The following is an 8,272-nucleotide window of genomic DNA, read 5'->3' on the forward strand; positions in this document are numbered from 1 at the left end:
TCTTACTATCTCTGAACCACATTAAGGACTTTTTTAACTTCAGTAAACGTGCTTATAAATGAAAGTTGGTACTGTCTGTGTGGAAAAAAAGACATCTTAAATAAATCACAAGATGTCCTAACTACACTGGGGACTTTGTAAGCCTGATCTGACAATGAAATATATGCTAAAATCAAATTGAATAATGTGAAAATGGTGCTGACAGAGAGCATCATTCATGTTTAATTGGTTCTGTTATTATGGAGTATACTGTTTAGAAGAAACCTTTAGCACAGGATTTTATTGGGCACAACACTTTGCTCCACAAATATCACCATCCATTACAATGGGGGAGTCCAGCACATCAGTGCAAAAGGGAAGGCTGAAGAATTTGCAACTATCTTCAGCCAGGAATGTTGAATGGATGATCCACCTTGGCCTGAAACAGAGGTCCCTGTATCATAGATGCCAGTGTCAAATTTGATTCACTCCACATAATATAAAGAAATGGTTGAAGGTAATGGTTACTAAAATGGCTACGGACCCTAAAAGCATCGGGTAATAATACTAAAAACATCTGCTCCAGACCTAGCTGCGTCTGTAGTCAAGCTGTTCCAGTACATCAGTTACTTGACAATGTGGAACATTACCCAAGTATGTTCCCAAAATGCAGGACAAATTCAATCTAGCCAACTACCATTCTATCAATTTACTCTTGATCATCTGCAAAGTGTTGGAAGGGGTTATTGGCAGTGTTATCACCAGCACTTGCCTTGCAATAAGCTGATCACTGACAATTAGTTTGGGGTCCACCAGGGCCACTCAGCTCCTGACCACATCATGGTTTTGGTCCAAACTTTGATAAAACATCTGAGCTCCAGTGCTGAAGTGAGGGCATGTGGCATTGAGGACCCTTCGCAAAACTGAAGTCAATGAGAATTAGGGGACAGTCTCTTAGCTGGTTGGAGTCATACCAAGCATAAAGAAAGATGATTGTGGCTTTCCAATATCAGTTATCGTAACCCCAGGGCATCACTGCAGGAGTTCTTCAGGGTACTGACCTTGGCCCAACCATCTTCAGCTGCTTTATCAATGACCTACCCTCCACCATAAAGTCAGAAGTGTAGATACTCACTGATAATTGCATAACGTTTCCTTTGTGACAGCTCAGATACTGAAACAATACATGTTCAAATGCAGCAGGTTGTCTCCCACTGGACAACTCCAGGCTTGAGATAGTAAGTAAATGCACATCGTATAAGTGCCAGGTAATGACCACCAGGAAATAGAAATTCTGCAACAAGGAACTGACTTCCCATGGCCCCAGAGCTTGTCCAACATTTACAAGGCACAAGTCTAGAGTGTGATGGAATAGTCACCACTTGCCTCAATGCGTACAATTCCAACAACATTCAAGAGGTTTGATACCATCCAGGACAACACAGCCCACTTAACTGGCACCCTAACCACCACCATCAACATTCACTTCTTTCATCACTGATGCACAGTGGCAGCAATGTGTACCATCAACAAGATATATCATGATAACACACATTCAACAGAACCTTCCCAATCTTTGGAGGTCAGTGGGCAGCAGATACATGGGAAAACCACCACCTCCAAGCTCCTCTCCAAGTCATTCACCATCCTGACTTGGAAAAATATTACTGTTCCTTCAGTGTAGTGGGTCAAAATTGTGGAACTCCCTCCCTAACATCATAGTGACTATGTCCACTCCCCTTGAACTGCACCAGTTCATGAAGGTAACCGATCACCACTTTCTCCAAGACAATCAGGAGGGGCAATAAATGCTCGTCTTGCCTGTTAATGCTTACATCCCATGAATGAATTAGAAAGGAGAGCTAAGCAAACTTTGTCAAGTTCAAAATAAAGGACCACAGATTTATTCACCCCTCCATCCCTCACCCTTCATCCCTCCACCAATTAGCAAAGAGGGCTATGAATTACACACCATCCATACTTTGAAGTTCAGATTCTATTCTCAACACACCATTGAATTATGTACACTCATCAAACTCATAACTTGTGACATTTAACCAACGTCAGGCATGATACGTGCCACAATGTTTAAATTCTTTTAAAGTTGTTTTCAGGATTCTGCCTTATTTAGCTGCAGTGTGAATGCTTTTTCCTGATTCTCTTCTTCACACAGAACCATTAGCTAAATTTACCAGAACTAATGATGTAGAAATTTTAGTTATGACTTCTAGCTCCATCTAATAATGTACTTCAAAGAAGTTAAGATCTTTTTTGTTGATCTGATCTCAGCTTTAAATCTTGTGATTATGGGGGTTTCAAGCGTGAAAGGTCCCCAGTGTTAACCAGAAAATTTGCAGCAATTAGCTACACAAAGGCCCAAAGCACTGAAGAGCAATTTCTACCAGCTGTTTTTGGGTCCCCAGAATGAAGATGTAAGTGTTGTGTGCAATGATAGGGTACAATGCTGTCAACGATTACAGGGAAACTGTAAAAACTAGGATTACTGTAGGAATGCCCACAGTAAAGAGGGTTCAGAAATCATTAGAACAGAGAAAGCACCAGAAACAGGCACCCAAAATTGAAAAGAGAGAGAATATACAAATACACGGTGCAATAGGAAAATAAGAGAAATATTAAGAGAGCCATGTAGAGACAACGTAACAAGAAATAGAGAGAACAGTAATGTATTTCACAGTCACTCATGATGGACTTTATCAAATGCCTACTTTAAATCCATATAAAGAATACACAAAGGCATTCTCTGTCCACTACTAATCATTCCTTCAAAATATGAGTTAAGTTTATCAAGTTCAGCCTGCCCTTTACACATACTTACTGCTGCTTCCTAATCAGCTGTATATTTTCAAGGTGTTCAACTAATCGATGGTTAATGTCAAGTTCAATAATTCCCTGACAGTAGACATTTGGCCAACTATTTTGTCATTTATGGGTTGTCTCACCTTCTTTAAATAGCAGAACAATAGGCAATAGTCTGAAACTCCTTGAAGCTAAAGAACTTTGAACATTTTTAGTTAGAGTATCTGCAATATTCTCATCAATTCCTTTAAAACCTTTGGACGGAAACCATCTGATCCTGGGAGTATGTCACGCTTGGTGTCATTATTTACTTTGTTATTTTGTTTACATTAGTTTTGGCAAATCCCTGTCAGTAATTCAGCATTATTTTTCTTAGGATTAATTTATTATTAATTAATTTTCTTATTTTCATTGATAATATCACAGTTATTAGTTTTTATGGAGTCTGCATGGCACCTGAACATTTTCCTAATGTAACTGGAAAAAATTGTTTATTTTTATATCCTATTCCTACTACTTTCTATAGTTCTTACTATCTGCTTAGTTATCATTTTCTGCTCTATGGATCTTTTTTTAATTTGCCATAATCATGGCTATTTTTTCCTATCTTGTATTGCTTTTCCTTTTAGTTTTATGTTGCTCCTTCCCTGTTTAGTGATCCATGGCTGTTTTCCTTTTTGACGATTAGAATCTTACCCTATTTGGACAAAAACTGCTTCGGTTTCACATTGAGCCTTTTCAGAATATCTCCCAGTTTTGTCCTTTTGCACAGTGGCAGACATGCCCACTTTACTGTGGACAGGCTTTATCTCATTGCATTTGTAGTATTTACTCCCAACTCGACGGCTTTCAGCTAACTGAGCATAGACCAGGGATTCAACCTTGAGTTTTCGACTTCTGTTTAAATTGCTTATACAGCACCTTTACAGTTATGAACAGTTACTGCCCAGGAACTACTAAGGTTAGCTAACCTAGATATTTAGCCTGACTTAAACAACATCATTTAAAAGTAATTAATCTCTGCAAAAGCATCACTTGCTCTTCAGAGAAACTAATTAGAATCCAAATGGGAATTTTTATAATAACTTATGATTGAAATTAGACAATTTAAAAATAGAAGCTGAGTCCCTACAGTAACTTGAAGTGCATGATCCACCTACCATAGAGGTGGATACTATTATTATATTATATTATACTATTACAGAGAAATTTTAATATGAAGCGCCAGAAAAGGTGAGACCAGAAAAAATCAACTTCCAAAATATCAAGTAATAATGATTGACCACAATCCCAAAGTTTTTACAGGCATTTTTACTTTTATTTTCAAAAAGTGCACTTTTTTTATTTTACAATAAGAGGGCCACCTTAGAAAAACAAAAACTGCGATGTAAATTCAATAACTGTCTGGCAGAGTCCTAAGTGAAGCCCATTTAAAAAAGCCAGCTCGTCCCTGCCTCCCTAACCTGTTCTTCCTCCCACCTATCCCCTCCTCCCACCTCAAGCCGCACCTCCATCTCCTACCGACCAACCTCATCCCGCCCCCTTGACCTGTCCGTCCTCCCTGGACTGACCTATCCCCTTCCTAACTCCCTACCTACACTCACCTTTACTGGCTCCATCCCCGCCTCTTCGACCTGTTTGTTTCCTCTCCACCTATCCTCTCCTCTATCCATCTTCTATCCGCCTCCCACTCTCTCCCTATTTATTTCAAAACCCCCTTCCCCTCCCCCTTTTCTGATGAAGGGTCTAGGCCCGAAACGTCAGCCTCTCTGCTCCTATGATGCTGCTTGGCCTGCTGTGTTCATCCAGCCCTGCACCTTGTTGTCTCCCATTTAATGTCATATTTGTAAAGTGTCAAGAAAACTTCAAACAGGGGAAATATTTAAAAAAGCAATCATGTTGGCACAGGTCCCAAATTTGTAAGGAAGTCAATGGGTAACCTGGGTATGACCCTGCGAAAGTCTTCAGCATCCCACCTACTATCTTAGGGGGCTTGGTCCAAAGAGTTCACTGGTTTTAATCTTGTTAACACATTTGAATTAGTTTATGGACACCAAGTGCAAGGGCCTCATATCAATTCTAAGAAAGGTTTTCAGAACGAGAGAAGGGAATCTCCATTTGATACTATGTAGCAGAGTTCCAAGAGCACTCTTGCGAGTCTGTGAAGTGGCCCAAGAACACTTGAAATTCTCCCAGTGATGAAATGAAAGGGAGCCAAGCGTGCTAAAGTCCAAACCTTTCAGCCGGAATACTAGATGTTAGTGCTCCTACCAGTATCAGGTGAACCCATGAAGGCCCCATTCAGTGATTCATAATGAGCAGTCAAGAAGCTTGGGGAAGCAAGTTATCAGACTGAGACCCCAGGTTATGGAAAATTCAAAGGCTTTGTCTTGCCAACATAATAATGCAATCCCTCTACCGTGAAGGATCAAACTGGTAACATTCTGTCCCTTTGCCACTAACCTGGAGGCGGAGGGTAGCAGTAGAAATAACTTGGGGGAGATGTAGGGATGGCCCTCATTGACCCTTCTACAACCTGGCTATCCAATACAGAAATACCAACAAACTTATACTCCTTAAATGCCCACAAAGGTGCAGAAAAGTGAGCAGATTTAGTTAAGCGGCTCATCAGAGACAAACCAGGATGCACCACTCTAGGTCTACATGATGTAGATGTAAGAGAGGCCCCTCCATTAGGTGATATCAGATTTTGGAGGAGGTTAACTATATTCCAGACCAATAAATGATATAGCATGGCATTGAAGTGAGAGCTCCTCAGTTGTGATTTCTGCCCAGGTCGGTTGGCTCCACAGGGCTTTGTATTGACTATTGAAAATGCAGCAACCAGAGCTATCTCCAACCTGACACTCCAGCTGGTAGATTGCATAAGTTGGGGAGGTGTAGCGACCTCCATTATCAAGATAGATTTACTCAAGCAGTACTGACAGTTTCTCTTGACTGCCTATGCAAATGAAATATTCACCCTTTTAAACCCAGATGGGTTATATCCATATCAAGCCATGCCAAAGGAACACCGAAATGTTCCAACCATATTTTCAAAGGTTGCTGAACCAGATAGTGGAAGGCTTATCTAATTGCGGTGTGTACCTAGACAGCCTCCTAGTGTACAGCAACACTTGGCAAATGCACTTAGATCAATTGGGAACCCTGTTGCAAATAATAGTCAGCCAACCTGGTGGTCCATCTTGCCCAAGTGATCAATTTAGTGGGTCAAGGATGAACAGCACAGTTTCCCAATCCTACAATAAAATGGGAAATTTTAAAGGCTCCTCCTAGGAACGTATGGGTTCTACCAAACATTTGTCCCAGACTTCGGCACAGTAGCCATGTTACTGACAGGCCCATTACAGAAAACAATTGTAGGTAGACTGAAAAATGCCAGGCAGCTTTTGAAAAGATGAATGCCACTTTAATAATTGCAGCTCCAAACTTTAATCAAATATTTAAAGTAGCCATCGAGGCAAAAAGAAGCTTGTCCTCCGTCAGTAAGATGAATCTAGAATACAGATGCCAGTCAGGTCCATCTCCAAAAACTAAACAGACATCAGAAAGGCTATTCCACAGCAGAGAAGAAAAGTCACAGTTTATTACTGGCTCTTGCTAACTCTCTCTCTCGAGATATGTCCAAGACATGGACAGAGAGACCACTGTCTATACTGATCATAACCCATGACCTTTGTGGAAATATTTAAGGTACAGAACGTCAGGTTATTTCACTGGAACTTCCTTCCTCAATGACACCAATCAGGAATCACTTACTGTTCCAGGAAATTGAATGTGTTTCAAGATGTCCTGTCCAGGACTTAGAGACGCCTGCTTAGAACCAAAAAGTTAATTGATCAAGGCTGGAGGAAAGAATGTGTGTGGGTCAGTTCTTTTATATTTATTTTTAAAATTTCTCCTTGTAATGAAATGAGAATGGATCTCGTTATGGCGTTATGCTATGGATCAGAATCCTGAAGTGTTTGTAGAAAATTTTATATTTAATTCCAAGAAGTCAATATGTAACAGGTTGATCACATCATCAGCGTGAGTGAAATATCGGAGGAACCTTGGAGCATGCAGCTTACAGGGAATGTTTGTGTAGTGCACCATTGACTGCATACTGCTGCACTGACAGTACCATAGGACACTCCAGCAGATTTCATCAATAGGAAGGAATTCCATTCAATCATTCCTATTTAAGTAATGTCTCCTACGTGACAAAATTGGTTCACATCAGAAGATGAGTCTTGGTGTAAATCGCATGTTTAATATAATCAAATGCTTTATAAATTGTCACAATGACAGATTAAAACGCAAAATTGCTTGTAAACGCACTGAACTTTTAGACAAAGCATGTCTTTCTAAACTAAATTGCTGATATCCAAGCAGGACTGATCACGTAATTTCTAAGAATGGAATTCACTGAGTGCTGAAAGATTCCCTTTGTGAACCCCACAATGTCATATCTTGTACTGCGTCAAGGAAGCTTCAAAAGATAGATACTTCAAAAGGCAGAGGTGCAAGGAATTTAATTACCTCATCTCAACAGGAAAATATCTTCTCTGGGTTGTATTCCAGACAGTGGACATGAGTTGAAAGACATGTCTGTGCTTTACCCTTCCAAGAAAATAAAAAAATTGAAACAACTGCAAAACCTAGTCCGAGTACATTAATGTGCTCATGTGCTAGTGCGGACTAGTGTGTTGTCAATGTCACAGCTTGATGACACCCACTAGACGCTCCTGCACTCCAAGTAGAAAGAAAAGACGCTCAATCACCTTGAGTGCTGGAAGTTGGTCAACAAGCCAATCACTTTCAAAAGGGAATAGGGCAAAAACATTTCAGCTAACCTGCAAAGCCAAGAATCTCAAAATCAACTGCTCAACTACCAATGACAAAGTTACCAGTTACCCCCAGTGTAATAATTTCAACCTTTCACTATCTATTCTTCACAAACAATCCAGTGACTGATCCATATATCTTAACTTGTATTCTTTTTAAAACTCCCTTCTCACTTCTAATACCTGCATGTGTGAGTTGCAGTATTACTTCTTTTCCTGTTTAGTAACTAATAAAATTCATTTTTTCTTTAACTTAAGAAATATTGGTTAAACTGGCTCCTTTTAAAACATAAATGAATTTGGGTCTGGGAGATAGGTATCCAGAAGGGCCGGGATTCTGTTAATTTGGCCTTGCTGCAATCGACCAAGGGGGCTGGTGAGTAAAGGAAGGGAGCCAGTTCATCTGTTCCTGTCTGAAAGGGTAGCAATTTGGGGTATCTCATGCAGATCCGTACTGAATTGGGGAACCTTACACAGGAGGCTAGTAGTAATAATTTACAACTGTTATTTATCACTGTAAATCCCTTCTTAATACTGAGAGGACACAGATTGCTAATGGGATTACAAAACAACAGTTGGAGAAACTAAACACCAGTGTTCCAGTTGTTTGTTGTTCCATGTATCTCCAG

Source organism: Rhincodon typus, chromosome 27 (genome assembly GCF_021869965.1).
Source record: "Rhincodon typus isolate 14 chromosome 27, sRhiTyp1.1, whole genome shotgun sequence".
Lineage (NCBI taxonomy): Eukaryota > Metazoa > Chordata > Chondrichthyes > Orectolobiformes > Rhincodontidae > Rhincodon > Rhincodon typus.